The following is a 19532-nucleotide window of genomic DNA, read 5'->3' on the forward strand; positions in this document are numbered from 1 at the left end:
AGTTAAGTCTGTAACATTCATGTTGTGCCATATTTTATTATATTATATTAAGTGTGATGACAATATTTTTTGTTTGTTGTATAAGTTAACTTTACCATCTGTGTTTTTATATTATACTGTATTCAATATATATATTATAAGTTATATGTATAATTTTTCAGTCCTAAAGGAAAATTTTAACAAAGTGCTCATTACTTATTAAGGGGTTACGCTTACCGGGGGTGGCTCACAGCTTCTACAAAGCAGACTGGTGAAGAGACCTTGGCTGCCTTGGGTAGACTGATTCAACGTACCTCACAACCGTCCTAGGTTAACTCTGAAAGTAGACACGTCATCAGTACTGGAGACACTACCTGGGGGCCACTAGGAAACTTCACTTACTAGCTTAGACAGAAACGTCCTCCTATTTGCTCCATAGATGGCGTTCACTGTCTAAGCGCCACCTCACCAGAGGTCAGCAGCGGCTACGTCACGAGCCGACTAGGACAGGAATCCAGCACTAATTGCCGGCATCTCCTGTCATCACTAGATGGCGTTGTCCATGGTGTGGGGTTTTCGGGAGCAGACTCACAGATGGGGTGGACTTCATGGCTTCGTGCTCGGGCTTGGAATTTTGGTTCGTAACAGTAGCCGCTGCTGACCTCTGGTGAAGTGGCGCTTAGACAGTGAATGCCATCTATAGAGCAAAAAGGTGGACGTTTGTGTCGAAGCCAGTAAGTGATGTTTCCTGTTGGTTCCCATGTAGTTTCCCAGTACTGATGACGTGTCTGCTTTCACAGAGTCAACCTAGGACTGCTGTGATGTACGATGAGGCAGTCTACGAAAGGCAACCAAGGTCTCTTCACCAGTCTGCTTTGTAGAAGCAGTGAGCCGCCACCGGACTAGCACTGCTGAGTGTTTAATTGTCTGTCTGAAGAGTGGTAGTGACGGGATTCGCCGTACCCGAGCTGGCTGGTGGAAGAGACAACCCACTGCGGTGCCGACCGAGGAGAGTGACCAGCGAGTTACACGAGGCTCCTGCCTAGGGCTCGCAACCCTAGTATTCGTCATTGTTACGAATCTTACTAGGATTCTAACATTACTCTTGATGCTTATATTACATTATTGTCTTGTTCTATAATTAGTATAGTCTCCAGTTGGGTGATATTAGATTATTGTATGTTATATATTATAGCATGCTGTAGTGTGCCTGAGTTGCATTATATTGTATGAGGCTTTTGTGCAAGTATTTTCATGTTGGTTTCTCCTTGTGGGGGGTTGACCATATTTGGATGTGGCTAGTGTGGGAACTTGTTGTCAAGCGAGTGGTTATAGTTCAACCTTAATTAATTCTTAGTATTGTTTGCCAGTAAATTATATTGAATGTATTATTATTATATACTATTAAGATTAATAATGATTTGAATATTAGTACTACATTTTGTTAGTAGAATTTCCACAATAGTTTATGTGGATGTTTCGTTGATATTGTGGTAGGACGCCTGTCCTGGGAACCGATGCTTGGGCAGAGGCGTGGCAGTTTTGGTCGAGAGGAGACATGTTTTAAGTTAAGTCTGTGGTTATTGTTAATTTTAGCTAAATACTCGGTTAATTCTCTGGTTAGATGATTGTGCATTATCCCAATTAATCGTTCATTTGCTGGTGATATTGCTCATTGCTCAATAAGGATTTTGTTTATATTATTGCATGCTAAAGAATATTTCTGGCTATTATATTTACCATTTAATTGTTATGTTTGTCACCCTTAGCGAAGATACATTGTTTTCCCAATTTATGCAGTGTTGTTTCTCTACCCCTAGACACATGTTGGCAAGGGCGATATAATATATATTGATCACAGTGGGAAAAGAACCGTACTAAATATCAAGGGTTGTAACAGTCGTGAAATGGCCTAACAGCGAGGCTGATTGGTACCTGCCAGCTACAGGATGGACTGTGGTTGTGGGCCTTCACGACGGGGGCACCCAGTGGGAATGTGAATTGGCTGGCCTGTGGCCAGGGTAGATTCATTGTGGGTTCTGGGCCACGGAATAGGAAACCAGGAAAGACTACACAGAGTGAGCATCGCCATGTTCAGCATCTTCAAAGGGAGACGAAGAGATATATTGTGTAGTAATAGTTCCCGTTTGTGACTTTTATTTTATATATGGTGGTGGGAGAAGAAATATATATATATATATATATATATATATATATATATATATATATATATATATATATATATATATATAAAATGATAAACTTGTGTATTTTAAAGTACCTCCCCTGTTTATTTTACTTGCATTATGGAGCTCACCCCTTGAAAGCCTCTACTAACTTGGGGCCGGATACCCAAAACTAATACCATCAGAAAGACCCTGGTTGCGTCCCATTAGGGCCGTAACACTACCCTATCTTGTCTAACAAGAAACAGGTACAGCGCTTCATGGGTGTAAGTGCCTACTATTGTAGGTATTGTAAAACTTTCCTATGGTAGCATCACCTCTGACTGATTTGTGGCAGCAGAGGAGTAAATTTAAGTGGACTACCCAGTGTCAAGAAGCCTTAGATGGTTTAAAAATTATCGTTTCTTCATCGCCAGTTCTCTCTAGTCCTGAGTTTGATAAGCCTTTTGTACTGTAAATAGATGCTTCAGATTTAGGTGCAGGCGCTGCCATACTCCAAGTTGGACTTGATGGTGTAGTGGTCTTCAACCTTTTGTAATGTCGTCTACCCCTAGCGGTGATTAAGTAGAAGCTGTCCACCCCCACCCTGAAAAAGTCTCATTAAAAATCTCACGTTTATAATATTTAAAATCTATGTTTCATATCTCATTTCTATAACTATTTAAACAGAAAAAAGCAGTTTCTCTTATTTTTTATTTAATTTTTACATATTCATTCATATTTACACACCTGATCTCAAACTAAGAGGCTCAAAATACACAAGATAAAATTAAAAATGCCATTTAGACGCATTTTCCTTCACTAAAGTAAAATTGCAGACATTGTTATATTTGGTACGGTATCAATAAATCAAACAAATAGTTTTCCTTTAAAAGAAATATCAGTGGCTTGGCTGCTGTTGCACTTGTCTGCTATTAGGTTGAATCGAGGTACCAGACGATTTTCCAGTGCAACTCGCATGAGAGGATCCAAGTTCAGGATTGCATTCCTTTTCATTGTCTTCACCAAAACTAAACTAGAGGACCCTTGCTCACACAAATGTGATGTTGGCATCTGTACAAATATGGCTATTGTCTGCTCAGCTAGATCCTTGTACTCAGGAATATCAAGCAGGGTAACCCAGAAATCCATGGGATGGCTAAATGTCTTGAAAACTGCTTTTTGTGAATAATCCGCTCGAAGCTGTAAGAGAGCATCACAATGGTGATGCTCTCATCTTCATCTTTGAAAGGGATTAAGCATTCACATGTTAGAGGTCAGCTGGTCATTCTCACTGTCTGGGAAATAGAAGTAAAGGTTTTCTTGCATTAGAGGAAGGTGTCTGATAACTAAGTGTGACATATGTACCTCCAGTGTCTGCTCTATCACCATGTCCCCAGCCACATTCTCTCATAAATGAGTCAAATAATTCAAAATCAGAAAAACACCTCTTTTCTACATTGCTTTTCCATTTTTTCACCTTCAGTTTAAATGCATTTATTTCCCACAAAACTTGTAAAAATATCCCCTCCTTTGCCTTGCTGACTGATGTTTAGTTTGTTCAGATGATCGAAGATTGAAGCCATGTAAGACAATTTAGCTAGCCAGAGCACATCCTGACAAGTAACTGCCATGGGGTTTGCTTCCTCAGTTAAAAAAGCACCGAGCTGCTCTCTCAATGCAAACACTCGATTAAGAACCTTACCCCGAGATAGCCAACGTACTTCAGTGTGAAGGAGGAGTTTTGTGAAATTAGCTTCCATATCCTTACACAACTCACGAAACATTCTATGCTTTTTTGCATGTGCACAGATATAATTAACCATTTTGACAACATCATCAAGTAGAAGCTCAAAGTCACTTTTCTCTTTAGCATTTCTTGTTTCATTCAGTCGTTTTGCCACTAACGCTTCCCTGTGAATCACGCAGTGAATTGCAATACAATTTGGCGAGACCGCTTGGATTTTCTTCACAACGCCATTGATTGCACCGACCATAGCTTTTGCACCATCAGTAGTAACAGACTTGCATTTTGACCAGTCAATGCCCTCTTCAATAATGAAATCATGAAGTATCTGAGGAATGTTGTGTGTTGTTATTTCTACGCCCAGTTGGATGCAGTACAAATAATGTTCAACAATGGTTTTCTCTTCTAAGTCTGGAAACCGACAGTAAATAATCAGCTGTGCTTCTCCTCCTATGCCTGTGGTTTTATCCAGTTGAATGCCAAACGAAGCCGCTGGACGCAATTTTTTAACAAGCTGTTCCTTCATATCAACTGCTACATCACAGACCGACGACTTACTGTATTATCAGACAACGGAATCTGTTTCACTTTCTTCACTGCATCTTTCCCTCCATGTATAAGGTCAGCTGCTACTTCAAGACGCGACAGTACAACATTTTCAGGTTCAATGAATTATTTTTTTCTGAAGAACGATGTGTGTCATCTTAAAAGAAGTAAGAGTAAGGGCTTTCATGTCAGAGGGCTTAACTTGACTTATAAAGGTCGACTGTTGCTTCAAGTATGCTTCCAAAGTTGCCTAAAAAAATTGCTTTGATTTGTTTTGGTGTTCAGGGTGCTTTGACTTTAAATGCCGTGCAAGTTTTGAAGGAACAACATTTACATTACTGAACGTGGCATGACAACAGAAGCACTTGCCTGGTGGGAAGGGATTTGAAGCTAGTAGTATATTCCGAGCCAGATAGGGGCACTTAACAAACAATGGGGGGTACTTATCAGACAATGGAATCAGAGGCGGGGAGCCAGATAGGTCCACTTATCAGACAAAGGAATCAGAGGCGGGGTGACAGATAGACCCACCTCAAATTGTAGTCTAAGGTGAGTCCCCGCCATATTTCACTTACACCGTGTATCTCCGTTTAAACAATACGTCGTTATATAGGACTAATTAAGGATATATATATTCGAACAAGTCTGAATGGTCCCTCCCTTATATGGGAGTATTTAAGGAGTATTAAATTATAAATCCTCCCCCCCCCAAAGGTTAAAAAAAAACATCAAATAATTTATTTAATGCTTTTTAGGTAAAAACCACAAAATGTATAAGCAATTATGTTAGTTAATAATTGTAATTTACAGAGTGCTCTTGCCATATTTCACTTACTACAGCTCTACCCCCCCTCCCTATCCCACACTCCCATCCTCGTCTGAGTAGAATTGTGACGATTCCTCGTCAGTGAAAAGTGGGGGAAGGTCTTGAGCCCCATCCCCCCCTCTCTTGGGGGGATGGGGTGAGTTGGGTGGACACCTTTTGGCTGAGTTTCCTCCTCTCTCTCATCGGAAGTGTTCTGGAAAGAGATGGGGGAAATAATTTATAGTGATTAAAGGTTTTTTATATAATTATATATTTTATTAGAAAAATATTAAATTTTTCTCTAAGAACAACTAGAACATACCTTTCCCCCTGCAGGAGCGGCCTTGTGTCCTCTACAGCAGGCATCGTCAATTAGACTACGTAACAGCATCTTGTTTGGGGCAGACCCCCCACGTAGAATTACTACTCTACAAATGTGGACGGGTCCCAAGAACTGCACTGGAGAAAAACATAAGAGGTGAAATAGAGGATATACAAACTTTTTTATTGAGGGAAATAAACATAAAATAAATCTATTAGCAGAAAGATAGGGTAATACTAACCAGGTCCTTCAAGGACTTCAATCTTCCCCGCAGGTGTTTTTTGAGAGACACCTCCCATTTCGTAGGAGGAAGACAGTCTTCTGAGGGGGATGGGTGGGGGAGAGGGGTTTTTATAGGAGGCTACACCCCTTGTTAGGTAGGTTGCCTAGCTAACAAAAATATTCTCTACACCACCTATAAGAACCAACTCCTATACCTCTACAAAATGTCCTAACACAGTGATGTTTCATAGGAAAATATCGTCTCGCATAAGCAAGGGCTCGTTTATCATTTAATTTTAAAGTAATGCTTGAAAATACATTATGTAAGTAATGTACTGTTGAAGGCAACCCCAGGTGGCTCACCCTATGGACGAACATGATGCAATTTAAGCCACAGGCGAGAGTAAAATCACTCTGGAGTCTGTAGCGCATTCCAAACACCTTTCTTATTTTGTTAGTTTTAATAAATCCTTGAAAATGACGTCCGTAAGTAACCGGCGATATTGCATAACTATCAAAAAAAAAATCTGATGTTTAACTTTATCAACATAAATTCCTACCCAATGTCCCATAGTGATTCTGCTGTGTGATGGTAAAATATTAGTTATGAAAACAATAGGTTTTCTTGAAGAGATATTTAAATGTTCTATCTCATCAGCATTATAACAACCTAGGTAGAGTGCTCGATCCCCTAGATTATTTTTTAAATTAATATTTATATCATAACAATTCATTATGTTTTTAAGCTCGCACGTCACATAGAACAGTTCTCTGCCCATCGATAGATAGTACCCCAGTCGTTTCCCCAAACAGTAAAACCAGCCTGTTATATGTAACACCGCCACCAAATTCAAGCTCCATACGCAAGTTGCCAGATTTCTCCACAGGGAGGGAATCTTTTGTTTGAATGGTGGTTAAGTCAAAGGCGAATATTGATCTTCCCTTATTAAAAGAGTCATAGGCCAGTAGTGAATCACGCTCTAAGCCTAATGTCTTCAAAGTTTCATAATAAAGGCGGGAATAATGGTTATCGAAATCGCCACCAATTTGGTAAATTGCATTATTGTTCAAATACATAGCAATACTTTTCAGCTTTGCATTTTCAAAATATAATCCATTACCTTGGTGAAGACCGGCGAAATATTTCATTGGAACGATTATCATGTATATCTTGTGTGGAATTACATGCGCCCATGGTTGATCAATTAAGAGACTAGTTTGATTCCCTGCTAGAACATATGTTTCAGAAATGGTTCTATTGAAAGTATAGGTTATGGGGTCAGGGGACGCTAACAGAGAGCTGTTTAAGGCTAGGAAAGCACTTGGGTAGGGGAACACCCGCGTCACCCATAACTTAGCATAATCCATATGCAGGCGATACTTAGAGCCATCGTCCACACTTGTATTTAGGACCCAGGCATGGGGGGAGAGCTCCAATCTTAGTCGCATATCTATATTATCTAATATGTATTGGTCTAGGGATGATATATCCAATAGGAGGGGGAAACACATCGACAAACCTTTACTTTTTAAATCACCCATAAATTTTTTATCCTTGGTGGTTGCTCCAGTAAAATAAGTATTTGTAAACTCATTAGTGATTATACCATCGTCATCTCTCCAGTCCCTATGAAAGCCTCCAATTCTCCCCAAGGAAGACATTTTTGATGGAGGCAGGGAGGTAATTAATTTAATAAACGACCAATAATTAAAATTAGTATTTGTTTCAACTACCTGCTCCCCTAAAAACACCTGAACACCTTTAAACATGGTATTTGACAACCCATTCACAAATTCCACATGGTCATCCTCTTCCAATTTTGTGGTATCGTCATCTTTCGTTAAAGATACCTTAAAATCTATAACAATATTAGCTAGATCTAAGAAGGCGCCCTGGGTTCCAGGGATGCGGAATTCTAAGTAATTATCCCGCAAACGTTAATTAATGGGGAGGTTGACAGGTAGAACGTCTATTTGCTGCGTAGAGGCAATTGAACTCTCCACATTACGTATTCTGTTACTTCTAGGAAATTGGTCAATAATACTGGAGCTATAATATTCTAGTGGTATTTTCACCCCAGCTCTGCTAGGCTCCCCCATGATCCCCTCTGAAAGTTGAAGTATGACTGCTTAGGTTAGCGAAAACACGTCATTTTTATACCCAAGACCTCGTTTACATTTTTTATTTTTATTTTTTCGCCTAGAGAGTCTTTTAATTTTACCCCCCATTACCAATTTCTTTCCCACACTCTTAAGAGCATCAATACCGTGAGTTCTCAGAGCACTCTTTACATCCCGTTTACCACTGCTTAAATCACCAAGGACATTTTTCCCAAAATCGTTGGCGCTAGGTGTTACAGCTTTCATGAAAAATGGTATGGCCCGTCGAGCAATACCAGCCAAGGTCCCAAAGAAACCTCCACCAGATCTGAGATAAGGCGCTTGGAATGTGCGTATGTCATTCATCGCTCCCCCTCTCATCCCATGTCTCCAAGGGGGAGGTGCGAATATCTCCCCGAACTCCCCCTGGGAGGGTGGGTGGAACGGTATTCGCATTCTGAGGTCTCTTCCTATAATAACCTAAGTCGAGGCTAAACACTTCTTTATATATATGTTGCTATACCTTAGGGCGGATATGTAAGACCGCCGTAACCGACCTCCCATCTTCAAAACTAACCATTCGACCAAACTGATCTGTTATTTTAATACTTACTTTCTCCAACGTGTTAGTGTTTAATGTTTTGTACACTAGAGGGTGAGCCCCTCTAGAATATGAGTCATGATAATTGATTGCATCTAAGATATTTACAATCTGCCCTCCGTATCGTTCCGGCTCGATGACGTCACTATAAATGAGTAAATAATCACAACCCCCGTCAATGTCTGGGGGCGATAAAGCCACAGTCTTGGAGGCTGACGTAATGTCATCTGTTTTTGCTCGATAAATGGTGTATTTGCGACTGCTGTCAAAACCAAGTACATTAGCTATTCTGTGTTTAAATTGAAAGCTGAGAGAATTTAATGAGCCAGTACTTCCACTGTTAAGAGTTGAAGCTAGTAATACCCTCTCTACAGATTGGTCATAGGTGAGGATTGGTTCTTTATCTGAGAAGTATATTTTGAAATCATCCCTAAAGCTAAGCTGCATGTTGGTTGTTATTTGTCGTCTAACCACGTCTGTAATGAATTTGATGTTTCTTGATAATATGTTGGTTTTTGGGTGGAAGGTGTATATTAGGTGTTCTGGACTCTTAGAAAGAGTTCCACGTTTAAAAGTGGCATAGATATCTATGCCAGAGTCCTCCTCATCTTTGATGATGGCATTAATTCGCCTGGGAAGGAATATGTTGACTAAAACCACTTCATGTTTAATGGAAGGGTTTAAATGTAGTGTTGGGATGGTGTTTGTAAATGCTGAACTCGTGTTGTTGTAAATATCTCCTTGATCGAGACTGGTAAGATATATGTAATGTTCTTCCCCCATTGTCCCGTTATGTACTGAAAGGCCAATATACAGGGGATGGGTTTTTGTAAGAAGGGAGAAAATAAACAACATAACTTATATTTTATTTTATTAAACTACTTAAAGAACTACAACAGGTGAAGATTCCCACACATTTTTTTAAGAATAGTGATTAACCACACCCCCCCTCGCTACTACTACTGCTGGCTGCTGCTACCTCCACTGCTGCTTCCGCCGGGGCTACTGTAGCTGGCACTACCTCAACTTCTTTACTGGAGTGGTGGTTACAGCTTTCATTGTTTTTTCGGGGGGGAGGATAACAGGAATATTTCCTGTGACTCACCATCGAGGATGGAGTCGATACGGCGATTCGCCCCCGTTTCAAAGTCGAGGAGTGGGTCAATCCTCCGTTTAACTGAGGTTGATGCTGTAGGGGGTGGTAGAGAGGTGGCGGTGGAGGTGGAGACGTATTCCTGAGAAATGTTTCTTCTTCCTGGGTGTGGCTGGTGGTGCTGGAGGTGTAGAACGAGAAGAGGTTCTTGGTGTGGTACCACCCTCTCCCACCACGGTGTCGAGCGTTATAGTAAGGTTATCAGCACTTGGGTCGTCGAACGGGAGGGGCACCACTGATGGGGTAATAGCAGCAGGTCGTTTGAGGATAACTAACTCTTTGTTGAGTTTGGCGAGTTCTTGATGAAGAGACAGCAGCATGGGTCCAATGTCCTTGTGCCAGTTGACCATACCGTCGCGGGAAGCCCCTAAGCCGTAGGGTACCACTAGTCGAGTCATGGTTGGGGTTGCCGCCATTAAATTGCCCACCTTTGTTAGGCTCATCTTGAGCCAGTATCTGCGGTTCTTGGCGGTATCCAGGGTGACGTTAGTGACGTAGTGTGTGTCGGCGGAAGTCTGCACTTGTTCCTGGGCTATTGGGTTTAACTCGAAGGGGGCTCCTGCCCCGAATGCAGAAATCAACCCCACAAAAGTGGGCCTGAAGAAAAGGACGGGCTCCTCTATGAGATCTTGTCCGTCGGAGGGAAGAGGGGCTATCTTCACTACAATGTCCCCCGGGGTAGACCGACAACGAATTATTGCCCTATTGGCATTACCCAGTCCTTCACGTTCCACACGGGCGAAGGAGAACGTCTTCCAGATGACGGAAGCCAGGCCATAGGGTCGCACAACGGCAGCTGGGAGGTCGTAAATTATCACATCTCCCACCCCAAAGGTGTGGGAGTCAGTGATATCGTCGCCAATGGTCTTGATACAAGCCAGAGACATGGTGAGAGGGCGGCTGAGAGGAGCGTGTCGACAACTGTAGTATAGTGTTCCAGGAGCGGCGGTGGGCGACCTTTAAATACACCTGTGACCCACCTGGGGGAAGAGGGATGAAGGGGTGGGGGGTAGAGATCACCTTATGAGCCCATAGACACTCCGCCCAGACTCAAAGGCTGTAATCATATCACGATGTTGGAAGGTTAATTTTTCCATCTGCCAAATCTCTGTCTGGATCTCCTGAGATGAATACTCCTCATACCTTTTCACCGTTTCTCCAAATGACTTAAAAACCGTTCTGGGGGAACACACAACACAAGACGGTCATAACAATCCCATAAGGCATATATCAATCTACTTTTGTGTTCGACAAACTTGTAGTAACGTTGAGTAGCAACCAAACGCTTCAATAGGGGAGATTTTTCTTCCTCCTCTACTGCCGCAGGGGGGGTAGAAGCTCTCTCCATGGTGGATACACAACTGAATATAATGTCGTTTAAGATGTGCTTCATATAGGTTTTTTTCAATACGGTTCCCAATGGGGCCTCCTATGGACACCCCTACCCCCTTTTAACTGTGATCTGGCGCGAGAATTACGTATAAAGGATGGGTCTACACCAGCCACTTGAGTAAAATCCTTACATCTGCCTTGTCAGCCGTCCTAAATTGTCCTTTAGTAAAGGCTAAAGTTTTAATTATATCTAAAATATTTAAATTTTGCACAGGCTTTAATAAATTCCCGCGACTATCCCATACCACCTGTTGACTGTTTTGTTCAAACATGTTCAATAATGTTTTGACGTGGGGAATTTCCCCTATTTTAAAATACACATTTATTAAGTTGTCCAGACTTGGGGTGTGGTGGTGGTGGCTTTGTGGCGAGTGGGCCCAGCAACAGCTACCCGCATCTCAGGCGGTAGAATGGAATGTATCCTTTTTTTTATTTGTTTTTTTAAAGGGCGACGGTCGCACCTGTCCGCGTTTTTTGTTGAAAGAAGCCCGCCGCGGCGGGCACCTGCGTGGCGGCGGGCATTGCGGGGGGGGCGGGCAATATCTTTTAAAGGTTGTCTGACCAGTCCCCCCCCCCCGTCTGGTAGGGCTATAACGTTCAAAAGAGCTACCGTGGCAACACCGTCCACAAGTTGTTGTTGCTGGTGGGGGTGTGGGGGGAGTGTCCACTCTCCCCACTCCATCATCACCACCGCTAGAGTCACAGCCAAGGTGCTTACAGCTACCACCAACATTATTAGCCGAATTGCCCCATTTGCTTTCGTTTTTTAAAGAGAAGGACTTATTTCCATTTCTACCACTGGTGGAAGAGGGTGGAGCCACCTCATTAAGAGGCGATGGAGTACTCTCGTTTTTATTAAATAAATATTTTTCAGCAACGAGTCGTGGTACTAGGCAATATTCTTTCACCATTTTTTTTCTCTTCTTACGTAATTACTTTATTAGAGAGGAAATTAACGATACAGCCAAAGGTAACAGAGCTGCCAATATAGCGCCGCCTCTCCTAGAGGTTAAAATGATTTTCTTTTTGTACAATGGAGTTTTCTTACGTGCTACAGAACGAATGTCATTCTGATACCTCTGTAGTCCATTAATTATCTGAGGTTGAACTGGGATGTTTCGTTTCAGAAAATTGGCAAAAATTTCACAAATTGATTCAATTTCCTGTTGTTTTAAAGCCTTGATTAGTTTATTCCGCTTCTTGGGTGATAAATTGTTTAATAAAAATAACAGTTGATGGTGTTTCTCTACGAGAGAGTCCTGATGAACTGTCATTTTTTTTTTCAAAATTTGACGATGTCTTGAGCTTTAATCCAGCAATTGCTAGAATCTGGGTACCCTCTCCACTTGACGAAATATTTTCTGTGTCCTTTCGATGTCTTCCTAGACTGTAATATCGTTATGGGAAAATAGTCTGGAAGCGTTGTTGGAATCAATTCTTGCTCATAAAACATACCACTGATCGGCTCGTTGGTTAAATCTTTGACTTTATAGGTTGGGATTGGTTGTGTTCTATCGATATGAGACACTTGAAATATTTCTTCTGTATTTTGGGGCCAAAAGCCCTTGTGAAATATATTCCTTCGCTTTGCTAGTCGTACATACTGCCCAACCTGCAGTTGTGGACTGATGGAAGTTATGGGGTGGTCATTGTTTAAATACATGACCTTAAACTGTCTTCGTATATCTTCAATGTTTTGCAACTTATGGATGGCATGTGGAGTATTTTTTAGTATTCTGTGGAAAGTGTGGTTGTATACATTCACAACTTTTGGAAGGATGTGAATGTATTGTAAAGAATTAGCCTGGGTCATATAATGATACAGTTTATGTTTTAAAGTTTTGATGGTTCGCTCCACTATACTAGATTTCATTTCCGAAAATACACTATATAACTTAATATTTTTCTTATTCAGATAATTTTGACCTGTCCTGTTGTAAAATTCTGTACCTCGGTCGGTGAATATTCGTCTTACCCCGTGAAACTGAGAGGTTTCACGGGGTAATCCTCTAAAATCTTCTTAAGAGCAGCTACCACATCCGTTGATTTTTTTGTTTTTAAAGTTTGAGTCTGCATTAGGCGAGAATAAACATCGACACAAATCAAAATATATTTTACACCACTATTGTATTTTTGTAAACTACAAAAGTCTCCCAAATCACAGGCAATTATGGTGCGGGGTTTAGGAGCTAATATTTTTCGCCGAGGAAATCTAACTAAATTTCTTCTGTGTAATGTGTAAGATCGTTCCCCACGGAGAAATTCCCTCACATCTGCAATACTGATGCTGGTGTCTTCAAGTCTGGCAGCCTTATACAATTTTTGAATTGATCCTGTGAAACCACCCAGAGTAGAAATGTCATTATAGATGGAGGTAAGAATTGACCGTTTCTGCATCGTTAAAGGCATTTTTCGGTTTGTTCACATATGATAAACAATTTCACACTGGTCTTCATTGACAATCCCCGTTCGTAGTTGTAATGTCTCAGGAACTGTCAGATCAACCAATAAATAGCCATACTCTCTCTGGGATATTGCCCGTCGGTATATTTCGACGAAATTATTAATAGTTTTCCGCCCATATAACTGACCACTTAAAATTTCAAGTTGGGTTATATCTCTCTGCTTCATTAATATATAATGGGTACAATTCAGAGTTATTGTCCTAGCATATTTCCCCTGAGGAAACAAATTTTGACTAATTAGAATTACAGAAATATTATCGTGTCTCCCTCGGGTGAAGATATTGGCTATAATTGGACTCTGAATGGCTTCCAGGTATAAGTCATCAATTATATACAAAACTGACTAATTTGAAAAAGGTTCTTATACTCTAAAGGGTTAATCAGCCCTTGGGAGAGAGTAACCTTTTTTCGCAAAATGGGGTTGTTTGAAATAGGATGATCAGTATAATTTGCAGTTGACACTATAATTTTTGAGAATTTCCCGTGGTATTTAACACATAAATTTACCACCAGACTAGTTTTCCCAGAATTGCTAAATCCAGCTACAAATATTCTCGCTGGTTGATGAAAAATATTAAGTTGGTCGTCTGTGGCAGAAGTATACTCCTCCATATTTTCCTCATAAATGATCCAATTACCTGTGGGACAGCCACTTACATATATATATATATATATATATATATATATATATATATATATATATATATATATATATATATATATATATATATATATATATATATAGTAGCAGGTTTTCTTTCAATACACTCTTTAGTAAATCACTTCTTTTCTTCACCTTAAAAGTACGAAAATGAGTTTTGGAGAACTCCTATTTCAATTAAGCCCTGATGCTAAGAAAATAGTTAGAGGGATAGAAGCCCTAAACCAGAAAATAATAAATACAGAATATGCGGTCATATTCAATGAAATATATATATATATATATATATATATATATATATATATATATATATATATATATATATATATATATATATATATATATACACACGCTCACACTCAGTACACTCTCACTCACACACACACACTCCCACACACTCTCACTCTCTCATATATATATATATATATATATATATATATATATATATATATATATATATATATATATATATATATATATATATATATATATATATATATATGAGAGAGTGAGAGTGTGTGTGTGTGAGTGAGAGTGTACTGAGTGTGAGCGTGTGTGAGTGTGAATGCGAGAGTGAGAGTGTGAGCATGTATTCACTCCCCAAGGAGCGCCACCCTCCTCAGGACAAAGACGGCCCTACCTGGTTTTTTTGGGGACTCCCATTGAGATAACCTCCAGACGAGAGAAAAAAAGTTCTCTATAGCAAGTCTAATCCTTCTCTTTCACACAGGAGCTGTGAGATGTTGCATGTATTGTGTATTCACTCTCCAAGGAGCGCTACCCTCCTCAGACCATTGACAGCCTACCTGGGTTTTTTTGCTCAACTCCCATAGAGATGACCGCCAGACGAGAAAAAAATGTTCCCCATAGCAACCCTAACCCTTCTCTTTCACACGATGGAGGGAGGGGCTGTGAGGTATTGTATGTGGCAACACCGCCTCCCACTTGATCATCAAATATAAGGACACCACACGCCCCTCCTTCGTCGTATTATACAGTTAGTGTTGAAACCTTCCACTCTCCATCCCCGTCTAGACTAACATGTAAGTAAATTAATATCTGTTTCATATTTGGGGGTATATATATATATATATATATATATATATATATATATATATATATATATATATATATATATATATTTATATAAGAGAGAGTAGGGGTGTTTTGAGAGAGGGAGAATATATATATATATATATATATATATATATATATATATATATATATATATATATATATATATATATATATATATATATATATATATATATATATATATATATATATATATATATATATGTGTGTGTGTATATCACGAAAATAAACACGTGATTAAGAATGTGACAATGTCAGACCACGGAGGAAAAATGAAACAGGAAATTTCCTTAAGTACTTTCGTATATTAAATACATCTTCAGAAGGTCATTTTACAGATCGAGTGATGGGTATAAATAGGCAGGAGAGAGTGGTGAAGTAAGGTGAGGTACAATACTTGGACAACGCAGAAGGCCCATTGGCCCATCAGATGCACCCAATTGGCCCATCCGATGTAGCCCAATGGCCCATCTGATACAGCAGACATACAAGCATAATGCATAGGTAATTATAACATAAAGAGGTAAATATATACAATAAATTAGTGAGACAAATGTTTTTCAATGATTCTACTTAAATCGCCCTTTAGCTGATCTATTAGAAATGGATCTAAGTTATATAGACCACTGCTAATATTCAAATTACTTTCTTTGGTGATCTGTATCAAAGCGGATTCAATTATGTTTCTGTTATAGGTGCTTTTACAATTTGTTATTGAAGACGCACTCTCCCAATCAATTTGGTGAGCTTTTTCTGACAAATGCACAAACAAAGCATTAGATAATTGGCCATGTCTTACAGAGTATTTATGTTGCGATATTCTACATTTTAAATCTTTAGATGTTTGCCCGACATAGAACTTATTACAACCTTACAAGGTATTTTATAAATGACGCAATTATCACTACGAGGGCTGTTCCTTACTAATAGCTTACCAACAGTGTTTTCGTAGCTAAACATTACATCTATATTAAAAAGTTTCAAGGCCTTGACAATATTCTCAAACCCAGAGAAATATGGTAAACATAACACATTCTTTGGGCGAGTCCTTTCACTGCATACATTATTATAATATGTACGACGAGCTTTGTTACGACAAACTTCCAAAAAATTCAGTGGGTAACAAAGCTTAAGACCAATCGAATCAATATTCTTAAATTCTTCATCTAAGAATTCTGGACTCACAACTCGAAGAGCTCTTAAATACATTGAAGAAAAAATTGACTTTTTTACATTGTATTTATGCCCTGAAAAATAATGAACATAAGATAAATTGTTCGTAGGTTTTCTGTAAACACTAAACTTTAATGAAGAGTTTTCCCTATGAATAAGCACATCTAAGAATGGCAAACATTTATCAATTTCAGTCTCCATAGTAAATTTTATGGAGGTGACTTGGTCATTAAGTTTGGCTACAAATTCGTCTGTGTTTACATCTGAAGGCCAAATGCACAAGATATCATCAACATATCTAAACCAAGGAATGATTCCAGGAGTTATTTTTGAAACAAATTTCTTTTCAAAGAATTCCATGTACAGGTTTGAGAGCAATGGCGATAGAGGATTCCCCATTGCCATTCCAAAAGTCTGTAAATAATACTCATTATTAAAGGTAAATTTACATTCTTTAATGCACAACTTAACAAGACTGACAATAATATCAGCAGAAAGAGGTAAGTCATGGCTCATTAGTTCACGAGCAAGATAATCGAGAATATCATCGACCGGTACCTTTGTGAACAAAGAACAAACGTCAAAACTGATTAACTTTACATCAGGAGTGACAGGAACACTATTCAATTTGTTAACTAAATCAAGAGAATTTGTCAAATGAGAAGAGGAGATAGTTCCTAACAAAGGGGACAAGATTTTGGTAAGCCATTTGGAGAGTTTGTAAGAAATGGATCCCACAGAACTGATGATAGGTCTCATGGGATTGTTAGGCTTATGCGTCTTGACAAGACCATATAGATATGGTAATGAAGGTGATGAAGTAGTAAATTGATTAAGAAGATCTTTATGTTTACTTAACAACTTCCTCAAGCTACTATTGAAGAACTTGATGATGTCCTCAAGAGGATTTTTCCTAAGCTTAGTGTACGTTGAAGAATCTAGGAGGAGATCATTCATTTTCGAAATATATTCCTCCTTGTTTAAAATAACAATAGTGCTGGATTTATCAGCCTTTGTTATATGAATGGAAGGATCGGCTCTTAACTCCTGTAAGCTTCGTCTGAATCTTTCGTGAAAATTGTTTCTTTGGGGCGTCAACATTGAACCATAAACAATACCTTTAACCAGGTTTAGGTTTTGTGAAGACAGAGAGTTATGTTTTTCAAGCTGTAACAATGAACTAGCAATTTTAACTGCAGAAGGTTGATTTGAAATGGCAAAAGACATACCATAACCCAAAGCAGTAACCACATTTTCACATATCGTTTTGGACGACAGATTCAACACGTTGTTAGGATTAGATTTCTTGTTCCAATCACTATTTTTAATCAAACTTTCTAACTTGCGCTTAAGAATTTTCTGTAACTGATTAATTTTTCCGCGTAAGTCACTATATATTTCATCCATCAGAAGATTTTTCCAGTCCAAAGGTATTGCGTGATGAAAGTTTCTTTTTGCTGTATCCAGGCTTTTGAAAACAGAACGTTCCTTTGATTTTGTAACTTCAATGTGTTTTTTCAAAATGGTAGCACAGAAATCACTAAACGGTTCATCACCTAATTAATAAATGATAAATGTTTGCCATTCTTAGATGTGCTTATTCATAGGGAAAACTCTTCATTAAAGTTTAGTGTTTACAGAAAACCTACGAACAATTTATCTTATGTTCATTATTTTTCAGGGCATAAATACAATGTAAAAAAGTCAATTTTTTCTTCAATGTATTTAAGAGCTCTTCGAGTTGTGAGTCCAGAATTCTTAGATGAAGAATTTAAGAATATTGATTCGATTGGTCTTAAGCTTTGTTACCCACTGAATTTTTTGGAAGTTTGTCGTAACAAAGCTCGTCGTACATATTATAATAATGTATGCAGTGAAAGGACTCGCCCAAAGAATGTGTTATGTTTACCATATTTCTCTGGGTTTGAGAATATTGTCAAGGCCTTGAAACTTTTTAATATAGATGTAATGTTTAGCTACGAAAACACTGTTGGTAAGCTATTAGTAAGGAACAGCCCTCGTAGTGATAATTGCGTCATTTATAAAATACCTTGTAAGGAATGTAATAAGTTCTATGTCGGGCAAACATCTAAAGATTTAAAATGTAGAATATCGCAACATAAATACTCTGTAAGACATGGCCAATTATCTAATGCTTTGTTTGTGCATTTGTCAGAAAAAGCTCACCAAATTGATTGGGAGAGTGCGTCTTCAATAACAAATTGTAAAAGCACCTATAACAGAAACATAATTGAATCCGCTTTGATACAGATCACCAAAGAAAGTAATTTGAATATTAGCAGTGGTCTATATAACTTAGATCCATTTCTAATAGATCAGCTAAAGGGCGATTTAAGTAGAATCATTGAAAAACATTTGTCTCACTAATTTATTGTATATATTTACCTCTTTATGTTATAATTACCTATGCATTATGCTTGTATGTCTGCTGTATCAGATGGGCCATTGGGCTACATCGGATGGGCCAATTGGGTGCATCTGATGGGCCAATGGGCCTTCTGCGTTGTCCAAGTATTGTACCTCACCTTACTTCACCACTCTCTCCTGCCTATTTATACCCATCACTCGATCTGTAAAATGACCTTCTGAAGATGTATTTAATATACGAAAGTACTTAAGGAAATTTCCTGTTTCATTTTTCCTCCGTGGTCTGACATTGTCAGACCATATATATATATATATATATATATATATATATATATATATATATATATATATATATATATATATATATATATATATATATATATATATATATATATATATATATATATATATATATATATATATATATATATATATATATATATATATATATATATATATATATATATATATATATATATATATATATATATATATATATATATATATATATATATATATATATATATATATATATATATATATATATATATATATATATATATATATATATATATATATATATATATATATATATATATATATATATATATATATATATATATATATATATATATATATATATATATATATATATATATATATATATATATATATATATATATATATATATATATATATATATATATATATATATATA

This window comes from Procambarus clarkii, chromosome 58 (genome assembly GCF_040958095.1).
Source record: "Procambarus clarkii isolate CNS0578487 chromosome 58, FALCON_Pclarkii_2.0, whole genome shotgun sequence".
NCBI lineage: Eukaryota > Metazoa > Arthropoda > Malacostraca > Decapoda > Cambaridae > Procambarus > Procambarus clarkii.